This window comes from Phalacrocorax carbo, chromosome 9 (genome assembly GCF_963921805.1).
Source record: "Phalacrocorax carbo chromosome 9, bPhaCar2.1, whole genome shotgun sequence".
Classification (NCBI taxonomy): Eukaryota; Metazoa; Chordata; class Aves; order Suliformes; family Phalacrocoracidae; genus Phalacrocorax; species Phalacrocorax carbo.
Window position 1 is genome coordinate 37803770 of NC_087521.1, and position 25142 is coordinate 37828911.

At 46.2% G+C, this 25142-nt stretch overlaps 1 long non-coding RNA gene across 1 annotated transcript in view; it reads right to left on the bottom strand.

Annotated features, from left to right (window-relative positions):
• Positions 1–25142, bottom strand: part of LOC135315086 (uncharacterized) — a 375169-nt gene that overhangs the window by 184043 nt on the left and 165984 nt on the right. The window contains exon 5 of the long non-coding RNA XR_010374537.1: positions 4566–4737. This is a non-coding gene — a long non-coding RNA (uncharacterized LOC135315086). The remainder of the gene's footprint in view (positions 1–4565; positions 4738–25142) is intronic.

Genomic DNA, 25142 nt, shown 5'->3' on the forward strand with positions numbered 1-25142 from the left:
TCATTTTAGGTGCAAAGTAGAAACAGAACAAGCTACCCAGCTTAAATTATTTATGAAAACAATTAGCACGTGTTGTACATATATCAAAGAGAGAAGGGGAGTGCAACTATTATAATCATTTGTTTCAATAATCCTAATTACTTTGGTGCAATTAAACGTACGCTAGGAATGCTGCACGGCCGCAGACTTGTCTAGGATTAAATACCATTAAAACTAAAATAAAGCCTTTAAAAGGTACACAAACAAGCTGATAACCAGCTGCCCCGTGCCCTCCTGTGAAACACTGCAGCCCGCTCGCAGCAGGAGCAAGGCGGCACAGAGACCGCCACGGGAGGAGAGCGTGCGGTCCAGGGCTGGGAGGGATTTAGCGTCTCACCTTGTCAGCTGGACAGCAGGCTTGAGACATGGCAGAAAAGGGTTTCTGGACAACTAACGCACCCAGAAGTTGGTATCTTTGTTAGAAGCGTAGTTCCCTTTTCTCCGTCTGGCAAAATGGGGATGAGCCACTTGTGTTTGAAGGACTCTGAGATAACCCGCGCGGTTTCCAATCCGTCAGCAGCAGAGGCAGCGGCTCATCAGCAAGCCCCCGATCCACACGACGGCGGACAGGCACCTGTCAGCCAAAACGCAATGCGAGGGATGGAAATAAAACAGGAGCCGTGTTGCATGTTCTCCTGATGTGCTTCCTCCCTTCCCCGCACAGAGCACAGACGACACGCCGGGGCAGGCTGCTGAGGTCAGCCAGCACGAGGGGGTAAAACTGCACTGCCGAGCACGGGGGGCACAAGGCAGCAGAGAACCAGAGCTGTGACTAAATCGTTGGAATCGAGACTAGCGGGTGGAAAGGGATGACTCTGAGAAATACATGACAGACATCACCTCTGAAAAACAGATGCCTCTCAGTTTCCACCGTCTGACCCTGAAGGACGAAGCACGACCACCAGCCTCAGCTCATCCCGCTCCTACCCTGCACACAGCCCACGAACACACCTGCCAGCAAACACCCGAACCGGGCACAGGGTTCACACACAAACATCCAAGGCACCACGAGAAAGGAGGTAAATGTGAGATGAATAAGTCCTCGTTATTGTCAGCTGGAAGACTTACACTTTGAGTAGAGGGATATAAATTGGAGGGTTTATGTACCGAATGTCAACACAGTAGAAAGGAAATCAAATAATTAGCAGTGAGAATCTAACCTGAAGTATGAGTATCGTTTTTAGCCTACAGTCTCGTTTTGCTCTCGTATAACCGACCAATGCCATTAATGACTGTTGCAAGAGGACGTGATTCAGGGACGGTTGCAGGAGGCATTGCCTACACACCCCTACAACAGTTCTGTGCTGTGCTGTGGGTCAGCACCGAGGTGGCTGAACATTTACTAACTAAACCCCATACATTTAACCAGACTCAAAGGAAAAAAGATCCAAACGGCTGGGAGGGGATGGGATTTCAAATGAAAACTCCAGCTGCAAAGAACTGGAGCTGGAGAGGGAAGAGAGATGAAAGCTTCTATTCAACCCTGTACTCTCCGCAAGGAATTCACTACAATTTATCGAAGCAGCCAAGGATATTTTCAGTGCAGACCATTTAAAACCAAACTACCTCAAAGCTTGTACGTGAACCTCTAGGTCCTGAATAAGAGGGAGAAAAAGAAAAGGAAAAGAACAACAAAATAAAGGAAAGCTTCTTTATGGAAAATTGGTGATACGCTTTCAAGCATCCCTGTGTATTTCTAACTATGCTGGAAAATGTCAAAAAAGGGCCACTTGGAGGCAGGGCTCTAGTACAACTCAGAAGTGATGTATTATTTGGTTTCCTTCTCATTCTTTTCTTTTGCTTCTCCTCTCCTGTGGCTGTAACAGGTGCAGAGAGTCCGTCTGACATAGCTAGCACCAGATGGCATTAATTTATTGCAAAACTGTTTTCTTTTCTAGAAAGACTTTGTTGATGTCCCTCACAACTTCAGTCAAGTTCACTTCATTAAATCAGCTCTGTGTATTAAAATCTGGTCTCTGGACATAACGGCCCACCACAAGGAACTCAGATTCAGAGACTTTGTTTTAACAATTAAACGGAATCATGGGACTGGATTTGCAACACGATCTTCAATGGCGTTAGGCAGGACTATGGCTGCTGCCAGTCTGTCTCAGGTTCTAGAGAGAACTTATTTTCCTTGGCAGAGGGAGCTTTTCCATCACCCAAAGGCAAAAAAAAAAAGTGCATTTGGCCACTGCCTTTTCCTGGGCAGCATCTTCTGATTTCTTTTACGGGTTCAAATGCTGAGCCAGGGAAGGCCTCCACCGGCTGAGCGGGGCTGTCACCCTCACACCGGCGTATTTATGGGAAGGTCAGGGTCTGCACGTCTTCAGATAACACAAACGGCAAACTTCAAACACGTGATACTCAAATGAAGAGAGCAAATGAGCCAAGAGTGTTGGAGCCGAACTGGTGAGCGAACAAGTGAGCGAAGCGATGGTGCCCTGAAGCAGGGCGCGCTGGCAACACAGGGATGCGCTATTGCAGGAGAGTTTTGCAGCTGTTTCAGCTTCAGAAGACATTTTTGGGTTCCAGATGTAACAGGATAACACAGCGAGGATACCAACAATGAGAAAGGAAATGAGTGGTCTTACTGAACTAAACTGTAAATACCAAGAGAGATTAGTGAAGGGATGTGTAGTCCTCTAGGTGAAATTGTAAGAAAAACGATCTGAAGTTTTGGCAGCAAAAAGCTGTCGATTAACTCTTTTTTCACCATATTTTATCTCAGATAAATTTAATTTAAAAGAGGTTGCATTTTAACTGAGGTGAGAAAAGGGTCCACTGCAATTTCTCATCAGCAAATGTCACCCTCCAGTATCTTCCTGGGGCATTTCCACCAGTCAGGGCAGGAACCGGGTGAGTGTTTCCCCGCTGCAGCTTGTCAAGGACTCAGTCCAAACCTCGATTTAGGTTTTCAAGCAGCTGGTGCCAACCAGCAGGAGCTGGGGACAGACAGAGGTTTAACAAGACCCCATTCTCCTGGCAGCACCAAAAGCATTGCCTGTACTATAAAGTGTCTCACCGTAACTGCCGCAGCAAGTCCGGCCTCGCTCATCATGGCAACAAGCTCTGCTGGTGCCGGATTTGATGCCTAGAGCCAGCTCCTGGGAATGCCTGCAGGGCTCGGCTTCCATCGTTGGTGAACAGGCTCCTCTTATCCTGTGCTGAAGTATGTAATGCAAATAAGCACAGCAACTATTGCAAGTGTCGTCCTCCTCTTACGGACTACATGAGTTCATGAAAAATGGTCAACTGAGGAAAAATTAAATAAATAAAAATGCAGATAAGGAGTTTTTGCTTATGAAACTCCTGCTGCAGATGTCCGGCAGCAAGCCAGACTAATGGAAATATCACTCTAAATTTGTCTGTGCCTCTTCTCTAAATCACTGTAGGAATGAGGATACAGGAGAGATGGAGTTGGGATCTGATGCAAATAGAAGTGATCTCAGGCTCTGACGACTGCCACGCACGAAGTTTTAATGGGTACGCTATTGAATCATTGCCGAGCAGCCATTCTGTAGTTATTCATTTCTAAATAGGCCTTAAAAATCTGGTGCAATTTGCTCTACAATATCCAAACTGTACATTTGACTCTAGAAGAGAACCCCCCGGTGACTCAAGAGTGCAGCACCGCAGCCAGCCCAAAGCAATTATCAGCTTCCCAAAATAGATGCCGGAGAGGGCTGTGCCAGCTGAGATACCAGAAACTCTGAAATGAATCCTACCAGATCCAAATTACTCACGTAGCATGTTGCAAACACTTTGAAGCCAAATGGCAGATTCCCTCTGGCCTATCAAAATTCACTGAAATACACCGCTTGTTAATTTGTTGGCAAAATATTGCAAACTTGACAAGTACCATGGGGCAAAAGTCAAACATAGCATACCATGTGATTCTTGTTAAGATATTAAATTTGCAAGAGAACAGCCTTTCCCATAACCTTAAGAGATTAAAAAGATGGTGAGTATTTTGCTATAATTGGCCTTTTTCCTATTTGTACTGCATTTATGAACAATATTAATTCACACACAATTTAAGCCATATGGCGGAAAGAAAATTAAAAAGTTACAAAAAGAAAATTAGCTGTTGATTTGTTTTCCATGTCTGGGAAATTTTCATCTTAGGTTTCAAGTTATATATCTCTTTTAGCTTTAAATAAAAGCAAATACAAAATTTTTAAGATGGTAAACCTCTTCTTCATTGTCTTGGCAGAAGAATAGCCACTCGTATCGCTACCGAGTTCAAGTGGAGAGAGTGATGCGCTTGCCAAGATGGACCAGTGCAGCCCTTCAGAGAATGGCTGAGGTTGGCGGGGACCTCCGGAGGTGACCTAGTCCACCTTCCCAGCTCCAGCAGGGTCGCCCAGAGCAGGCTGCTCAGGACCGTGTCTGGTTGGGTTTTGAGTATCTCCAAGGATGGAGACTCCACAACCTTTCCAGACAATCTGTGCCAGTATTTTGCACAGGAGAAGTGTTTTCTTGGGTTCAGATGGAATGTCATTGTTTTTAATATGTGTCCATACCTCCTGTCCTGTCAGTGGGCACCTCTGAGAGAAGCCAGGCTCCGTCTGCATCCTTCCATGTCCATGTGGATAAGACCTCCTTGGGTATCCTCCAGGCTGAGCAGTCTCAGCTCTCGCAGCCTTCCCCTGTAAGCAAGATGCTCCAGCCCCTTCACAATACTTATGGCTCTTCCTACAAAAAAAAACCCCAAAACTGTCCAAAAAAGGATACTTATGGGCAAAGAAGGTGTTTGTAAGTAATGCATTTCCAAATCATTCTCCCATCACTCGGCAAAGACCTTTCAAAGAAAGAAAACATCTGAATATAGTCCTGAGCACCCTGTACATCCATGGCCTGGCTACATCTTGACTGAACCTCTCCCAAGCGGTCCCTGCAGGGGTTATGCGTGGTTATACGTATTCCCTCGGTATCTGACCGGTGGTTTTATTGTCTTTTTGCAGCAGAAGCACAACAGCGCATATACAGTGTTTGGGAAAAGGGCAGCAGAAGTCCACCTGCCGCTGGGTGAACCACTGCACCTCAGACAGTTAAACCTCCCAGTAAATGCCCAGGAAGCTTACAAATGAAGTTTAACCATAATCCGTTAAACTCCTCAAGAGAGGAGTCACCCCGTCAGTCTAGATGAACATCACCGGAAAGCTTGGCTGGGTTTGCCGGCTTCCTACATCTACCTAAGGGAAATTTCCTCTAGCTGTTGTCATCTACTGTGTAACATGAATTCTACTCAAAAGGGAGTTTGGAAAATAGACCCAGCCATGTTTAGAGAACTCAATTCTCTTTGCGTTCCTTTAAGTTGAATTAAATGAGACTAATGTGGTTTAAAAGTTCTTGAGCAATACAATTAACGCCATTACAACTCAGTAGTTTGCAGTATTGACTTCGCAGCTGAAATGGAATTGGTTTTCTCGGGACTAATGGGAAATCCTACATTTCTAATGGGAGACATTTAGCAGAGACATATGCTTTTTAGAGGTTCTTGCTCATTTGTAAATATTGTAAGGTATTTATTCCATGGGTGCAATGCAGCTTTCACCATAGCACAGCTGGTTTTCCTGGTATTGGTCCAGCGATGCTTCTCACGGACCCATTTGTGACTTTGCCGAGCTCTCTCTCTGTCTGCTGCTTAAAAGCTTTAGGAGGTTTAATAATAGATAACAACTCATGTACCATTAGCATGATTAAATGCTCAAGCAAAAGATTATCCAAGTTAAAATGACCAGATATCTAAATTCAGAAGGGACAATTCTAATTTTTTTTAGCTCATCAGACTGCCTTTTCCAAGCATCCATTTTGTCTCACGTTTACCCTAGGGCTTGCCTTTGTCTTAGCAGCTGTTCTCTCTTCCCTCTAAGTGCCCTGCCACACAACACAACCCGCTCCTCAGTTCCAGCCATACTCCGGCTCCCTCACCTTAGCAGTGGTTATTTCACAGAACTGCTCAGAAGTCTCGGGTGAGACCAATTACCTGGTCCTGGTGACTTCTCACACGTCTCTGTGCTGTCACACAGCACAGCCCTGGTCTGATTTGCCACCTTCTCACCTAAAGCAGAGGGTTTGTCCCCAAGGCATGAGGCAGCGGGGAGCAGGAATAATCAGCACAGCCCTGTGTCCCTCTTGCTGGGACGTACAGGAATGCAGCACCTTCAGCCACGTCGCTTCTCTTCCTGCAGGTGTCAGATGCTGCTATATGTCAGGCACTGCGTGTTCCTAGATAACTGCTGTACCTATACAGAGCGCTGCGTATACATAATGGTGGCGCCCACCACCCCTGGTGTAATTGAGGGCATAGACAGCCACATCCAGCTGGTCACCTGTGCCCCCCCCCCGTAAAGGAGCAAAATTCAGGTGACCTATATGAGGCTTTCACTGCAGGAGGAGGAGAACTGCATCCCTAAAACACCCATTCCTCTCCAGGGATTAGGAGGGACCCTTAGAGGTTCAATGGGATAACGTCTCTTTATGGTCAGGAGACATCTAGCTGGCAGTGACATTGAGCCCAGGGGGTGATTCACTTCATCCTCAAGTCGGCGTCTCCTGCTTAGATGAACCGGGCTCGAAAGGCACGTGGGTCCTTGCCAGGAGAAGGGAGCCAAGCGCGGCAGCTCGGGGCTGGTGGCTGCAGGAGCACAGCCGAAGCTCGGCAGAGCAGCCCCCGCACAGCCAGCCCGGCTGCGGCCATGGCGCTGGTGGTCTCCACCATGACCATCCATCCCTGCTCCACACCAGGAGCTGCCTGATGGCTACAGGGCACTTCATCAGTATCTTCCGACCTCAACCTCGGTTTTTTTGCAATGCCGGTGGTTTCACCGAGTTACTTCATTGTAAATGAAGGCAGACCCATTACTGCAGCAGCGGAGTGCTGCATTGAAAGTGCTCTGGTGGGGACCTTTGATGGGTCCCACTGCTGTAAGGGGCCTCGGGCAAGGAGGCACTTAAGGACATAATCTTCGCAAGCCTGATGGGGAATGTCCTGGAGGGATGCAGACAGCCTAGCAGCAGGGGCCAGTCAAACCCAAGACAAAAGGAACTAAGATAAGAGTCAGAACACCCCTGAAACCAACACACCTCGCTACACATTGTGTCAGGGTTGCCTGATGGGGCAACTCACGATCAGATGTGGAAGAAGGGCTCGGAGTTCATGGAAAGGACACAAAAAAACACCCCTTCAACAAACCACTAGGGACCACTGGAGACCACCTGATGCCTCTTCAGGGGCTCCTAAAGGACTTAAAACACATGGGTAATTAAGATGCAAGTATTATAATTTGTTCCAGGAAATGTAATGCATATGCACAGAACTGAGCAATACAGGCTTTGTCCATCGCAACTTGTGGTACGCACGCTAGGAGGAATTTATCCCCCGTGCATCCAGCGCCCTAATAAAGAATGCCTGCTTCTTAATACTGTGTTGGTGTTAAGGAGTTTTATTGCTGATTTCGGTGATGCCACCAAGAAGAAATGTCTCCTAAAGGGAATGGGATTCAGAGGCAAGCAGGAGCAAGGGCGGATGCACACTCATGGGGCTGAAGCCTTGGAAGTCCCTCACTCCCGGTGTCGTTACTGAACATGTTGTAGCAAGGGTGAGGCGAAATGATGAGCAGGAAAGGAGCTGACCTCTTCTCGGAGGCTCAGGATCAAGATAATTAGTGAACTCATTACCCCTCTCCTGAACGCAGACACATCTCCTTTTAATCCTGTACCTTGGTACAAAACAGAGGACCTTTTGGTAAAATGAAACGTCAGTAAATTCAGGGTACGTAACGGGAAAAGTTGCTTCACACACTACATGAAATTGCTGCCACCCCAGGTCATCGTGGTGTAGCTGCTCTCTTGTTTTGGATTTTCAAGGGATAGGTAATTTCCAGCCCACTCATATATAATTTCCAGTTCTGTGACCATCAGCGATCAGCCACATTTCAGGGCGACACTGATCACCAGCTGCCATAAAGACAGACTTTTCCCGTGACATGTAATTCTGGTCCTGATGACTGCAGGGGGGTCTCTGGCAGAACTCACAGGCTCTTGATGAAGAGGGTATTGAACAAAACAATGGGAAGCCAAAATCACAATGCTCAATCACTGGAAATTATCATGGTTACAAAGTAAATGTCAGACTGCATTTCCTCGGAGCTTTGTTAATATAAATAAACCTTTCAAGGCAATGTGGGCTAATCAGATACCACCCTTAACAGGTGACTGCAGAGCAGCCTAAATACGTGTGATCTAGGGTTTTGCATAAAAGACACAAAAAAACCTGCTGCTTTACACCGTGTCAGAATGAACAAAGGGAGTGCTCAGAAGTTGAGGATGGCTTTTGCTTTGCATTTTTTGATTCATTAAAAGGAGCAGCTCCAAATCCTTGCCAGAGTGAATCAGCCCCCTTTCACGTCCAGTACCTGGGCCAAAATACACCACGACAGTGTGACAAATCCAGCTCTGCCGTCCTACCTGTCCTACTTCATTAACCAGAAAGCCATGAATGACGAATGCACACTCTTGGGCACTCTCATCTGACCAGCCAGGCTGCAATTAGTGTCTTTCAAGTCCTCCTCCCCTTCCCAAAAACACAGGAATACCTCCTGGGCGAAAATTAATTTGAAGACCAAGCTTAAATGTATTGTTGGCACTCAGTTCAACCCCACGGGGAGAAGTTTTGCAATGCTACCGTGTGCTCCACGCCTAGGTTATATCGTTTCAATTCAGAATCACCATGCTGTCCGCTGAAAATCCTGTGAAAAGAAGGTCAACAAAAGTAGCCCTTCTCCCTGGAAAATCAGACTGACAGAAGGAATATAACAAAGAACTGCAGGACATTTTTCTCATCAGCGGTGACACAGACCAGAAGAAAACCTTAGAATATTAGAAACTTATTAAAGACATAATGTCACTGCCCAGTTTTGGGGAGATTTTTTTAAATGGCTCATACTGTACATTGGCAAGAGAGGTTTTCTTGCGCTGAACATGCTTGGCACATGCCTAAGTGGAAGCACAGCGCTGCCAACCGCTCCTTTTACATTTGAAATATGACGAGCTTTAATACATTTGCAAACCCGCACAGTTTTATAGTCCCTGTAGGCATTGTCTACACAAGAAAAATTGGACAACACAAAACACACGTGCAAGAACCGGTCCACGTGCACCTGGGTTGTTAGCTGTGTTGTGTCCAGACACCTTGGCGAGCGTTGGGGGACAGACGTTGGGTGCGGACCCCAGCCAGCGCCGAGGCGATGGGCCAGCTGGGAGAGGAGTTACCAGCCCTTCCCCAAGAAGCGACAAGGCAAACTTCAGCAGCTGGGGATGGTAACCCCGAGGGCTGCCAGGTCAGCATAACTGCAATTTCTTTACAAGCACGAACAAGCTCTTCATGAGCAAATGGGACATGGCACATCCTGCGCTTCTTACTCTGAACCTGCTGGTTTAGCACGGGGACCGTGCGAGCTGACTACTTTCACCTAAATGTATAAGAAACTAAAGCCAAAAATCATCAATGTATTGAGGTTCCCAAAGCCTTTTTAGGAGCTCATCTTTCCAATGACTTCACATGCAACTGAGCTGCTTTTATTTTTTCTCCAACTTAACATACCAGGGATCGACTTAGAAATAGAGCACGCTTATTTTGGAGTCCCTATCATTACTCCAGTGGGAGATCTGGGGCCTTTTTGCCACAACACTTATAAAGGATGGAGAATCAGCAAACCTTTTTTTATTAATTTCAATAAAATTACTATACTATATTAGTGAAGAAATCTGCATTTCTGCTGCAACACCAGGACCTGTACAAAGCTTTTGGTCTTGGTCTCTGTGTTCCAAATATCCATAGTTAAATATGGACCCAAAAGGTTCATAGGCTCCTATAAGCCTAATGATTCTCCTGGAGAGGTGAAGACTTCTTTAAAGAGCTTCTGCATAGAGCTGTTGACAGAGGATAACTGCATTTCACGAACTACAATTAGGATGAGAAGTGGAAAAAGGTGCCAAGAAAAGTAATAAATAGGGCAATTTATTTCTCCTTTTTCTATCCCCGCCTCCCATGCTCCTCTTTAGGCTCACATTTCTTCACAAGCAGTTAATCCTTGGGATATGTCATTTTAACAACTGTTTGCACTCTTAAAGAACATTTGCAGTAAAGAGAAACCTGTGAACAAATAATTCTTCTTTTAAAAAGTTGCAGTGGAAAATGGAAAATATTTTACTTTGCTCATGAACTTTTAACTGATTTTCTTTTCCTGTTTCATGGGCTGTGAGAGTTGTTTTCCCTTTATCAGTGATAGAAACATCTCCTACCAGCCAAATGATTTCTTTGTTATTAAATAACTCATTAAAGATTCAGACAACTCATGACTTGCAGGGTTTCTGCACAGGGAGCTGAATTCAGTCCGCCATTCACTCATGTCACTGGGATGAAGAATCTGACAGGCATGAATGAGGCTTTGTGTCTAAAGGAGGGGAATTCTGTTGTCTGTCATAAACTGCGCATTAAAGTTTAAGCAACCACCATCAGATTGATAGATTTGTTGGAGAAACATGTACGTATATTTCAGACTTTTACAGGCAAGTAAAGAAGGGCGCTTGTCCCATAGCACAAGGAAGGAATACTACAGGAGACTGAAGAAACGTACACTCAATATCTGGAAATGAGAGCTTTTAGATATTGGAGCTTTCCATCAATTTAATATCTCAACAGGCTTTATCAAGTATTCAGTAGAAAACCACATATTGGGAGAAAGGAACATTATCATATGAAACTTAAGTATGCAACGCCACACCACCAGCTTGAAACATTACTGATTACTTAATTTTTTGCTCAGTAAAACTACATAAAGCCGCACAACAGTAGGTCAGATGATTCAAATTAGATGTTAAAAAATGCTGTTCTCTTAGGCAATTGAAGGCACTGGAGTGTAAAACAAGATTGTATTTGTTTGAACCGGCTAAGAGGGAATTCTGTGATTTTCCATTACGGTGCGTCTCTTCAGATGAAGCTGCTGTCTGCCCTGGCCTGCTCACACACTTTGTCTTCCATGTGCTCTGGCTCCTGACAACTCACAATAACTCTCCCAGATCAGTTTTTTGAATTTTCATGCATGAAGTAACATAGCTCTAAAGTATTTATTTCTCACCTGCCAGGCTACAATACATACAACTACAATTATAATTTGGAATTCAGATACCGACACATTAGCATTTGTTCTTCTCCATTACCGGGGTAAGCACTTGGACCCTGCTAAGCCAGAGCCCGTGCCGTGACTTTGCTGATAGTCTTTAGTGCTCTGACAAATTAAGTGACCCTGATGTTTCCTCCTATTGACAACAAATGCCATAAATCTTTTATTATACACTTAAATATAAAAGACAAATACTGTGATGCCTTGTTTCTTTTATATTTTGACACTGTCTCCCACACCACCCTAGAGAAGCTGGTGGCTCATGGCTTGGACGGGTGGACTCTTCGCTGGGTAAAAACTGGCTGGTGGCCAAGCCCAGAGAGTTGTGGTGACGGAGCTAAAGCAGGCTGGTGGCCGGTCACAAGCGGGGTCCCCCAGGGCTCAGTGTTGGGGCCAGTCTTGTTTAATATCTTTATGAACCATCTGGATGAGGGGATCGAGGGCACCCTCAGTGAGTTTGCAGGTGACACCAAGTTGGGTGGGAGTGTCGATCTGCTGGAGGGCAGGAAGGCTCTGCAGAGGGACCTGCACAGGCTGGATCCATGGGCCGAGGCCAGTTGTGTGGGGTTTAACAAGGCCCAGTGCCGGGTCCTGCCCTTGGGTCACACCAACCCCAGGCAGCGCCCCAGGCCTGGGGCAGAGGGGCTGGGAAGTGCCCGGCGGAGAAGGCCCTGGGGGTGCTGGCTGACAGCCGGCTGGGCATGAGCCAGCAGTGCCCGGGTGGCCAAGGAGGCCACCAGCCCCCGGGCTTGTGTCAGCACTGGTGTGGCCAGCAGGGGCCGGGCAGGGATGGGGCCCCTGTGCTCGGCCCTGGGGAGGCCCCACCTCGAGTGCTGGGCTCAGGTTTGGGCCCCTCGGGACAAGAAGGGCCTTGAGGGGCTGGAGCGTGTCCAGAGAAGGGCAGCGGGGCTGGGGCAGGGTCTGGAGCACAAGTGTGCTGGGGGGCGGCTGGGGGGGCTGGGGGGGTTTAGCCTGGAGAAGGGGGGGCTGAGGGGGGCCCTTCTCGCTCTCTGCAGCTGCCTGAGAGGGGCTGGAGTGAGGGGGGGGCTGGTCTCTGCTCCCAAGTCACCAGGGACAGGGCGAGAGGGAACGGCCTCAAGCTGCGTCAGGGGAGGGTTAGGTTGGGTGTGAGGGAAAATGTCCTTATTGCCAGAGTGGCCAGGCTCATGGCTTTAGATTGCTATAGCCTGCACCAAAAGCATGCTTTGGACTCAAGAGGGGACTGTACTACACCTAGGAGATTTTCTACTGTGAGCCTTTGCAAGCCACCACTGTCTTCATATAACAGTCTGGACATAATTTTTCAAACACAGGCCAAAGCCAATAATTAGCTTAGTGTGTAATTATTTCTTTCAGTCAGTCTGGAGTTCATAATCTTTGGGAAATTTATTTCCTGAAGGGCTTCTGAGGGTTTTCCAACCACAGAATGCAATTTGTTAACTGTTAATAACTATGAAATTAGCTAATTCATTCAGAGCTAAAAATAACTCATCCACGTCAACAGTAATCATCAAGTTATCTGTAAATTCAAAAACAGCAAAGAAAAAAAATATATATACCTCTTTCTCTAGTCCAAGACATTCAGTGGGGAGGACAATTGTTACTGGTGAGGACCAGACATTTCAGAGGACATTGTGGTCTCAGGGCTCCGCAACCTGTATGGACTCAGAATTCCTGTTGAGCTCTTCAGTTGCAAACACTCTGTAAACTGCCTTTCCTGCCTTAGCTGGGTACCACCTTCTCCAAGCTGGAATATCCTCCTGTTCCTGAGGTCTCAAACCCTTTCTCTTAACCTCCCTTTTATTCCAGCTGATATCTGTCAGACCTGTTCCCCCAGAGAAGACAGACCTCTCCGTGCTTCACCATTTTCCACCCATGGGACACGCCCACCTTAGAGCATGCACCACAACTTCTTGACCCTCCTGGACACCAGGATTACTCCTGTATACTCTGAGCTTACTTGCCAGTTAGTTTTGGTTCAGGCTTTTCTTTTCTTGGCCGTTGCATGAGGAACTGGTTTAGAATTCAGCTCTTTTCCTAACGCAAAATTACAAGATTGACTGGTACTTATAAACTCCCTGGTGAATGATGACACTAGATGATGTCAGAAGCTAAGGGGATATAAATGTACTACTACAGTGCAAATCATTCCCATTTATGAGACCTCTGGATAAATTTTGGATGCTAGAAAGAAAGCCTTTGCCGTGTGCTGGTTTTCTTCCCCTCTACAAATGTCATTTCTCTCTTCTGCTCTCCGATGACCGCTGCACCCTGCCTGTGCATAAATATTTTATCTTGAAAGCCATTTTATTGTACCCTGTATCGCATGGTAGGGCATCTGAACAACAGATAGACCGAGGGAAGCAATTTAACAGAGGGTAGCATCTCTCAGTGGACGTGAAAAGAAGATCACATTCACTTGGTGAAGTAAGGAAGGCAAATTGACTGCAGGACTACGGGGGAAATCTCTGAGCGTTGGAAGTCTAATGGGTTTATCCCCAAATAGAACTCGAGCGGTTTCAAGGGGCTGCAGCAGCAGTGACTTCAGCAGCAGAGGGTTCACTAATTAACAGCACAGTCGCCGCGCGACTCGCTGCTGAGCACCACCCCTCTGACCTCCACTGTATTTGTGACAAAGTCACAAAAGCTCAAACTCTCAGAAAACCGCGGCTATTTTACAAGTGCGTGAAGGAAAAGTATAAAGGAAAACACGAACCATAACCTATCACGCAACATGTGTATCAGATGAATTTCCAGTCGCTGCGGCCAGCTGTAACTTCATTATGCAGCACGATCTCCCTGTAGCACTGCTAGCCATGCACGCGCGCGTGCCCTGATAAAATAGTGGAGCTTTATCTCTAAATGCAGGCAACACAAAGCACCCTGATAAGAGTAAATAATTTGTTTACTTCTAATGGATTTCTGCCACTGGAAAGAGAAATAAATGTCCTGTCAATTTTAAATATATATATCTCTACATTATCTATGGTATTAATCTGAGGAAGCAAAAGCTGCCTAATAAGAAGCCGTAACATTTATTTAAACTTCACAACATACTCAATGACAAAGACGTACGTGCATATTCACACACCATATACCATCTTCAAGGGTTTTTTAATCAATTGTAATATTCTATTATTTTGAAATATGATTTGAGGACATTTGTTATCTCTTTGGATCAAAACAAAAATAGGCTCTTACAATACTGTTATGTACCGTAAATACAGTAGCTGGGTCAAAACCAAAAGGTTGCAGACTTTATGAAGCTTTAACCTTGGTAAAGCAGATACTGGGACTCCTCTCCAAGCACTATCCAGTAGGATGATCACTCCTTATCTGAGAACTGAGTTCAAAAAGTATCCAGATCAGTAGCAAGACACCTTTACAGATAAATCTTTACCAATTATCTGAAATGAGAGATACCTGCAGAGAGACTTGACAGGTGCTAATCTGCTACATGGAGACCTATAAGGATATGCAACATGGAAATCCATCACCTCCTCGATTACTTTCCTGAACTCAGGAAAGAAATGGCTGCGTTGATACAGGAGAAGGAACTGCAACTAAAAGTGGGGAAAGAAGGGTAGGCAAAGGTTTGGAGAAGCAGGAGCAGAGAGGAATTGGCTGCTGATGGTGGGAAATCCACCGAGGGGAGGGAAATGTGCTTGCTCCTCCAGCTCAGCACGACTGGTAAGTCAAGGAAGGTATGGGACTGAAACCTCTGCTCTCACCATGACAAAACTCTGCAGAACTTTGGAGTGTTTAATCAGCTGATGCTTGCAGCCTAAATAAAGTTTATAGCTTCACATTAGACTGCTCCCCCCTGCCTTAGATACACACCGTACATAACAGTGAATGTAACGCAGTGGTTATGGTGGCCACTGAGCACTCAAAACGATTTCTACCGGAGTCAATAAAACAAAACAGCCCTCAGTAGGAGAGAACGGAAACCTTAATCAGAAAGGAGAACTTTCATAGCAAGCTACATGGGAAAAGACATTTTAAAGGCCAAAAGGATCAGGAAGGAAATGGCATGGAGGTGAGGAAAGGATTAAGTGCTCAGCCAAGAATGCCTGCGACATGATGGATTTAACCTAAACACAGCTGGATCTCAAAAATAAGTAGGGCTGAACGACTGGTTATAAAGATTGGTTAAAATGCACCACTCTAAGCTCAGAGGGAGCAGGCTCATATGTCACAGCCAGAGATAACAGAGATGAACTATGTATTAGGGCAGCGCGGGACAGAGTCTTACGGGTTGAAAATTGCAGTCATGGTAACAACTTCCATCACAGAAGAGGATGACAGACCATCAGTGAGGATGGGGAGAGCGAGGAGAGAAACCAGATGAAAAAGGCGTCTCTGGGAGAAGAATATTATTATTAACTGGGAACCGTAACTGTTCAGATGTAAACTGTTAACTCCGGGTGCGCTGAGTGGAAAGGGCAGTCAGACACGACCCTGCTGTCACTGGTGGAGCTCCTCCTGGAGCTCCAAATCTTGCAGGGTCACCTCCTGCAAAGCATGGGTGGAGACAGCCAAGAGCTTGCAAGCCCACCTGCCGGTCCGTCCCACAGCGCTCACGGACACACGAGGACACTGGGGCCTGGCTCAGCCAGTGGGCTTCATGCTCATCATGGCACACAGGGCTTGGTCGTAGGCTTGTAACGTAGGACATGGTTCCCCAGGGCCCAGAGGTGACCTCCACTGGCAGCAGTGCTCCAGCACAAGCGCTTCGCACAGCAGACGTGACTGTGCCCCCAGTCCCTGTGCACGGCACTGGGCGGGGAGCAACGGGCAGGGTGGTCATCGGGCGAAAATGTGAGACGGGTGTAGATTCAGGTGAGTGAGAGGGGCACAAGGCAAAGGGGATGCTAAGGACAAAGGAAAATATGAAGACTGTTGACGAGGGATGTCAGCTAGCAGGTCTGATCACATTTTTCTGGTTTCTCATTTTTTCAATAAATGTTGTTCATAGCAAAAAATTAGATTTTGGGACAGAAAATTATAAACATTTGGTCATTTATTTAAGTAGCAAAGCCTGGCAGAGTTTGGGTTAAGGACGTTATCCCACTTTTTAATGTTGTGCTTTACTCCCTTGGCTCACGGGACAAGTGAAAAGCAAAAGAGAAGATCAGAGAAAAGAGAGGAGAGAAGCGATGCCCCGGCGGCAGAGCCTGTTCCATGCCCCGGGGCCGCACAGCACCGCTGCGCACCACATCTGGCAGGGAAGCCCACAGCTGGGGGAGCCTGGGCTGAGGCTGGGGGAGGACAGAGCACACACAGCACCCCTGGGTGCTTCCTCTCTGCGGGGTTGTGCCTGCATGGGGCAGCCGCACCCGAATGCGCTCGGGAGGTGCTTTTTCTGCTCCCCTGCTTTGAGTGATCCCTCTGCCCCGCAGGGGACAGTCCCAGCACCACCCGAGCAGGGTTTATCTCCTGCTGTGTATGTTCTGCTCCTGTTTATACACTTTTTGAGGGGACGAGGCTATTGTGCTTGTGTAGCCTGCCTGGCCGCCATCTGTCAGCCCCCTGATTTGACTCATTAGTACAAACCACAAAGGGGCAATAGGAGGATCAAGGGTAGAAAGTCCCTACTTTTTTGGTGAAAATCAGTGACTGAAGAAGAAAGAGCTCAGCTGGTGCCCAGCTGGAGGCAAACACCAGAAAAACTCACTCATTATAGCGGCAGATGCCAAAAGGCCGATTCGCAGGACACAGGCCAGCTAATCCGTACCTGGGGCTCTGACCCAGCAAGGGCTTGCGCTGCCTCTTGCCCGGAGCCTGCTAAGGGACGTGGGTGAGGGCCCGGGGTCCCGGCAGCAAGGGGCGTTGGGCAGCAAAGTGTCAGTAGGTGACCAGGCACCACGTTCTGCAGAACTTGTTGCCATCATTTCCTTTATACATCTTATACCCTTTCGCAGGTGTCTGCAGGGTGCACAACCCTGTTGCATCTGGATTATTCTCTTTCTTGAAATTTTACCACCGTATTGATTCAATCAGATCTCCCCTAGTCGGGGGCTAGTCAGACCCTGCCAAAGGAATGATTTATGTGAACTTTAAACATTTTCTAAAAGAGAAAATCTGGGGAGGAGGAAGAGGTGAGCCAGCGCAGAGGACATCTGCTTCTGCGGGCAGCTCCTGGCTGCGGCGGGTCTCCGGCGGGCGCTGACTCGGGAAGCATATGCGGTCCTGCTTTATCTGTCTTTCAGAGCCTTTCCTAGGGACAACTTGACATTTCGGAGCTTCCGCCCCTCCCTGTGACACCGTTCAATGGCAACTGTCACATAAAGGGATTCTACTTAAAATTCAGGTTTAGTAATTGAGTCATGCTGAGAAAACCTCAGGGTGCCCGTAAGATTTAAATTTGGGAAAACCGTCAATGTCAGCCCATCAAACTGTTCACAACAAAAACAGTCTACCTCAAATGGCAAATGAATTGTTTTATCTCCTTTGTCAGGGGCTTGCTGCATATAATTTAACACGACAAAGCACAGCACCGGACTTGGAGAATAATAAAAACAGATGGAGCACTTGCTCATTTATGTGACCTTTTTGTTCCTTGACTTGAATCAGGCGGTAAATTAGCTGCACTAAGTAACTAGAGCTCCCTATACGCACCTGCTCACTTTCCTAAACACATGCAACCTTTCCTGCTAGGCTGTTCAGTTTTATGGTATCGCTCTGACATCAGACAGATGTGACTTGATGCTGATGGTGCTACGTAAACTGTGCTAATGGAACCTCAAGGCAACCTTGAACAACAAAAAGCAACCTTGAACATCAAGCTGGCGAATAAAAACTCGGCTCTAGCTGTTATGATTGCAAAGGAAGCCTTGGAAGTGTGGGCAGGGTGATCCTGGGCAAGTCCCTTGTTCGCCCTGTCCAAAGTCCCTGTTGACAGTTGATGTGGGAAAGGGACGGATATGAGCAGAGAATGTGGCGCGGACGAGAACGCGACAACCAGTGTTACTGAGGATGAAAATCCTGCTTCTTGAGGGAGATTTGCTGTTTGTTACAACCTGCCACAAACCTAGACCTTTCCAGTGTTTCCAGGACCTAATGATTTAACGCGTGTTTGGGATCGAGGAAAACATTTCATTTTGACAATACTGAAACAGCGCTATCTTTCTTACTGTGTCACTCTGAATGAAAAGTAATTTCTAAACTCAAAACATTTTGCCCTTTTTGGAGCAAAGGAGGATCCTTTGAGAGTCTTAGAGAATTCTTAAAAACTGTTTCCCATTACAGGTAATGCACTTTCTGATAGAATACTCTTCCTAACCTTTTTCCAAAGAGCTATTGCTCTTAGTGCTACCCATCTGCATGGTCTACACAAAAGCTCTACAATACTTCCGCACATTTATCTCATTTGAACTTTTGAAATGGATGCACTTAGGAAATGAGCCTTTTTCACTCTCCTTACTCATTAACTGTGGAAGACTGATCTTTTGCATTGGCTCAGTTTGGCTCCCTGGTGTGTGAGCCGTACGAACCGGAGTCTGGGTGGCCGTGGCACCCGTTACCTAACCCAATTACTGCAGTCCAGTTACCGCACTGTGTTCCTCTTTGCCTTGTCAGGGACCTCCTGACTTCTTCATAAAAGATGAAGGGCACCCTTTAAACCTTAGCACTAATTAGTTCACATATTAATATTGCCTCGATTTGCCTAGATCTCTCTGCCTGATTATTGCCTTTGTACCTTTATACTAAGGTTTCTGATACAGGTGAAAGTAAAGCACAATTAGAGCAAGTGTGTGAATGAAAGCTGAGCTATACTGCCACGCTTCAGTTTTCGTACAGGTCGCAGCCTGGGTGCTAAGAATAACGAACGTACAGCATTGGTGGGGGGAAGGAAACCTGTTTCATTTTGGACTGAAAGGGACAGGATTGAGGCCATGAGATCACAGCAGCAAAATGCCAAGGACAGATTACCAGTACCAAATCCCGCAGAGCAAACACAGCCTGCTTAACCGCCAGGGACCCAATCATTATCGTGACACGACAATCACAACACCAGCAAAGAAGCAGAATGAAGAACTATCAGCTATAGGAATAACACTGGGAGATGAGAATCCTCACCTCTGGTCCTTGGAGGAAGAAAGTCATTCTTTGACAGACCACCGAGAGGAATTTTCTTGGGTGTACCCACCTTACACAAATCACAATAATGAGAACCATACAGTTCTCTAGAAACCACTGATGAAGGAACCCAATACCCGGTGTCCCCTTTACGCCATCCCGCTCTGCTCCCATGTCCCCTTCTCATGACCAAAGCAGTGAAGCGGCAGTGGCGCAGCGTGGCGTGTCCACGAGCAAAGATGCCGAGCGCTTCAGTCTGATCCTCAGGTACAGCTCAGTACGTGGCTGTCTCACAGGACCCGGGCAGTCAGACCCCTGTGAGATGACTCGCCGTGCAATGTCCTCACATGAGGACAGGGATGGGAGCTCTGCTTTATTCTGGATTTTTCTGGAGAAAAGCTTGAAATGCCACAGACCTCTTTTGGGTTGCTGTTAAAGATTTAAAGGTTATTGCAACAATTTTTGTAAAGATGCTGTGAGACACAGAATTCATTTTGGACCTGTAAAACTAAGAATTGCCTGATTAACATTTGTTGATTACAATATAACATGATTACAGCTTCTCTACAACGCTGCAATATATTCCACGAAACAGCGGGAGCCCATAAATGCACACCTGTTAATCAGGAATGAAATTCCACAACAATAAAAGCTATGCAACTGGGTCTTGATCCAAAGCTTACAGGAACCAAGAGAGACGATGCTTTTGTTTTCTATAAGCTTGGGACAAGGTTTCCATTACCTTATAACATCAGCATTTAAATCATGCGTGTTTCATGCTGTTCTTTGTAAGTAGTTTTGTTCATTTAGAGATCTGATACTAACAGCGTGAACAATATTCATTAATAAGAAAACAAATGATTTGCCAGTACTGTAGGGATTCCAATGAATTTTAAATTTTCAAAACAATATCTCTTGGTCTGTAAGAATTACAGGAGCAAATCAATTTGCCTTGATTCTGGGTATCTATTTGGTTTCTTCTAATAAAATGAACACCAAGTATTTATTAGTCTAACAGTTTATTTACACCACTTTTCACACAGGTATAAACAGAGACTGAAAGCAAACTCTGTACGTGGGAAAGCTGTTATGAGTCTGAACATGGATTCGGTGAGGCTGGAGCGGTTCGAGGAGGTCAGGGAAGTAGCACCTGCTTCCGTACAAAATCAGGAGGGCTTGGGCACAACAATTTTTAGGTTCTTTTGAAACACCATCCCGGATTGATGGAGGGAATGCTGCTGGTAACGTTAATGACTCACTAACAGCAACACATTAAGAACCCTTTCTGACTATACACCCACTGTCTATGCCCTAAATATGCCGCGCGATGACAAGAAGAAAGTGCTTCTCACTCAAGCAAAGATAATGCTTCGACAGCCAAGAAGAAAGGGGACGCCTGCCTGCTGCTTGTATTTGCATCCAATCTGCACGCGGTGGGGGAGCACCGCCGCACAGGCCAGCAGCGAACGCTCGGTTCACACCACTTCACAACTTTGCTCTAGACAAGAAGTGTCTCCATAAGCTAATGAGGTCAACTTCATCCCTGATATAACTTTGCTCACTGCAGGATCTCGCTGAGACTGGTTTTGGCCCATTATTGCTTTTAATATTTCTCAGTCCCCTATTCCTTCTTTTACTGAGCTCTGCTCTAACTGGAAGCCAAAACCTGCAGCTGTGTTTTGTTTTAGACTTATGTTGGCCATGATACACACTTCTTTGGGCTCTGCTGAAATCGTGAACACAAGCAACTGAGTAAAATCTATTCTTTTCTACATCTACTGTTGCAGTTTTCCTCACACTGGGCTTATTCCCCATCCCTGGAAACACCCCAGGCTAGGCTGGACGGGGCTCTGAGCGACTTGCTCTAGTTGAAGATGCCCCTGCTCGTGGCAGGGGGGTTGGACTAGATGGCCTCTAAAGGTCCCTTCCAACCCAAACCATTCTATGGTTCTTTTATATTTTATTCTCAGGGTTTAATCTGGAACTGAAACCCATTCTGGTAAAAAAAAAAAAAAAAGGATAATAAAAAATGGGAATGTATTACAAATGACTGCACGGCTCTAGGACAGAGGGAGAGATCTACTTTCAGTATTTTCTTATTGACAATGCTATCAGGTTGTTAAAAGAGGAAAAAGTTCCCAAACCCTTCCAAGTAACAGCTGGCTACTGAAAAATATTTTCTGGAAAATCTACCAACATGCAGGTAGGTGTGCTGCTGGGAAAGGGCACAGCTGGGGGCATTGAACTGAGCCTTATAAAGACCAGCACTGAATTTTGGTGTGTTTTTTAAAGTAAAGGCTAGTTTTTGCCTTCAGCACTAAACTATAAAACATTATTTTGGCAGTGGGTCGTGCAGTTCAGATCTCAGGAAGGAAACATAAAAGAATTAAGATCAAGTCATGCTGTGAACAGAGGAACACTAATAACTAAGGGTAAGCTCCCGACACACATTTTCCCACAAGTCAACATTTGATCCTTCTCCCTGTCAGCTTTGGCTGAAATATCCAGAAGATTCAACATTTATTAACTAGGGACAGTATTTTCACAGATATTCCATTTCCTTAGAGATCTGGGACGAAAGCAATAGAAAATGAAGCACAGAGCCTCAGCTACTCTTGTGCTAGACTTCCCGTGACAGGCTGTTGGAAATGCTTTGTACTTGTACTATGATATTAAAATAAATTACAAACCTCCTCTTTCCTTAGTTAAGGCCAAACGCATGCGTGAAACTATCTGACAGATTTTGCAATAATTTATCTAGAGTGGAAAGATGGAAGGAGAAAATAGCATTTGAAGGTATTTAAAGCACAGCATGATAAGCAGCTAATCTGCATAGAAATGGCAGATGTTTTTCCTCTGTCCAACAAGCACAATTGCCTGAAGATGAGGGAACAAACACCGCGGTACGGCTGATGGGAACAAGGATGGGCAGATGGCACACTCCACCTGACCGGCACTGGATCAGCCTCCAAGCGGGTTCTGTGATGCTGCTCTCCATCACCTCCTCACCCGCTCCTCCACACTGAACACCAGCCCTCGTAGGTTAGTGCCAAGCTGAGCGATTCTTCCAGCCATCCCTCTACAGAGCACTGGAACAAACTCCATGGGTCCCCGCGGAGGTAAGGACAGGCAGGTAAAATCCTTTGGCTTCTGCAATTTAAATTTTCCAGCTGACCAGCCAGAAGGAGCAACCAGAGCAGTGCTGGTGCATTTGGTTTTGTTTTGATACTTCCAGGGATGTGCCAATGAAACTCACGGGAACTGAGTCAGTCATTTGTACCAGCTTTGTCCTTTAAGAGCCTATTTCACTTTTTGTTTCATGCTCTGTTTTCTATTACGAATGATTATATGTGAGAAAATCCCTAAATGTCACCTGTGTTTTCACAAATGCGGTTGCACAATACAGCTCTGCAGCAGCACCACGCAGCTTAGATTGTACTGCCAATATAAATCAATTATGTTAGTCCAATTTAACTGGAAATGAGATAAACAAGAGAATTTCAAGCACAGGACTTCCCTTCCAGAGGACGCATCGCCAAATAGACGTTTGAATTGTCCTGGAGCCTCCCTGCCGATGTCGCTGTGCCCACAGCACCAGCCTGGACAAAGCCCCACCGGTGGATCTGCAGTCCACCCCAGCTCCTGCCCCCCGGCACATCGGGCACTGTCAGCAAGCCCACTCCGCTTCCCAGGGTTGAATTTCTGTTGCAGCACTGAGGAGAAGGATGCCCGATGGCAGAAGGCAGGGGGCTGGGATACAGCTGAACGGTGCCCGCTTCATACTCCCCACAGACCGCGGCCGACACACCAACATCAGTAAATGTCAGTATCTCTCGTAAAATGCTCCCAGAGATGAAGTTAGGTTCAGTACTGTACAGCAGACCCATGAGAAAACCAACACAAGAGTCTTGGGATTGACAGCCTAGGGAAGGCTGAAGTGCGAGGTGTCCCATACCTTGCAGCCTCCTGCCTGGAACAGACACTTCGTTAGAGCCAAGCGCTTTGCAAATCAAATTCCAGAAATTAAATTACCAGCCTTTACCTGGGATCCCTCCCGAGAGGTTGTAATTAAAGAAACGCGGTGGGACCAACTCAATGGACACCAGAATGCAGCTCCCAGAGAACAAATGGGAGACTTTGCATCTTCACCAGCTTTGAAACACAAAGGAGTCAGTGGAGAGAGCATTTGGAGTCCATGACCATGAAGAGCCAGACCTCTAAAGCCACACACCTCCTGGAGGTATCTATAGCCTTAATGTTGCCTGTCTGTTGCCAGGGTAAATATTAACATGAGCTCACACAGCAGCTCCCTTATCAACAAATATTCCTCAACTGAAGAGCAAGCAAACACGTGACTAATGGTATGAATTTTGCCTGGCCAGGTGTGTGTGTGTATGCGATGGAGAACTTGCCTTTAACGAAGATGCTGCCCTGCCCAGAGCAGGCTGATGAATATTAATGGCCATATGCAACAAACCTCCCCAGGAGCTGAGGAACCAGTTCCAAAACATGACATAAGGCTTCCTAGGGAAGATTCACAGCCTTCAGCACTTCTTTATCCAGTTCAAACAGGCCAGGCTGCCTCACAGGCTTAGACCACCTCTAATATTTCTACAGAAGTTGTAAGATCCCAGAGATAAAGTTGACCCATCCAGACCATGGCTAAAAGTTGTTGCACGTCAAGGCAATGGCTCTGCACGGGAGGGTTCATCTCCCACGTGCAGCAGACTCCAACCCATCCTGCCCCACCACCTCCCTCTGCCATGCTCTGAGGACTCCCACAGGTGGCAGGAGATGGGTCCTTTGGGCGGGATTACTGCAATTCTAGTAAGCATACTTTGAACCCTCACTTTGGACACCCACTGTTTCAGACAGGGAAGCAGGAGCACTTCATTTGAATTGTTTTGCTCCAGACTCAGAAGCCTTTGTAAACCCAGCTGGAATCAATGGGTGGCTAATGGAAAATGCATGCCACATCTGAAAACCAGGCACCGGCTGTCTGAAATTCAGCCCCAGCAAAATCCAAGCTAGAGTTTATTTCTAGATTCAACCTGACCTATTACTTTATAATTTGGCTTGTAAAAGATTTACATATTTTTATTGTATGTGTCATTAAAAATTCATACATAAGAAAGACTCGTTTCAAAACTGCCATTTTGCACACAAGTGCATTAAAGTATTGTGTCAATGAAATGAAAATTCAATGAGAGTTTCATTTCAAAAGCAGGAAGCATTTGAAAGCAATAGCTTAGATATTTCTTCAGAGCTCTTGACTTTTGAATCTAAGAACTGGTCTAAATCAATTCAGAGTACTAAAAGGATCTTATTTTGTAACTTATGAGCCCATATCCCACAGCGCTGAGCTGTTCAGCCTGGGTCGTGCCCATTCATCAAAGATATTTAGTTTATCTATAATCTCGGGTGGTTAAGATACTGTTTTTCTGGTGATTTGTGCACCAGGACCCTTCACAAGGCTTCACAATACCATTTACTTAGGGTACGGCAACACACGACATGAATCATCAGCCCTGTGTTTAAGCTCTTTATCTGCACCTTCCTTTGCCGGTAACATATGCCATTGACAGCGTCAGTTCTCCAGCTGATGCTAACCACGTTGAACGCAAACCTGTTTTGGTTTGGCACCCATAACCCTCTTCTTTTGTGTAACGTGGTGGTTGGTAGCAGAAAGCATTTTCTACCCTGGCTGGGAGGACAACTGCGAAGAGTCAAGACTCTTCTGACCTGAGAGAGGTGGCAAAGAAACCCAACACTTCTCCAGTCACTGAAACACAGCCCAAAGCACACAACACTTTTTATTCCTGGGTTCTG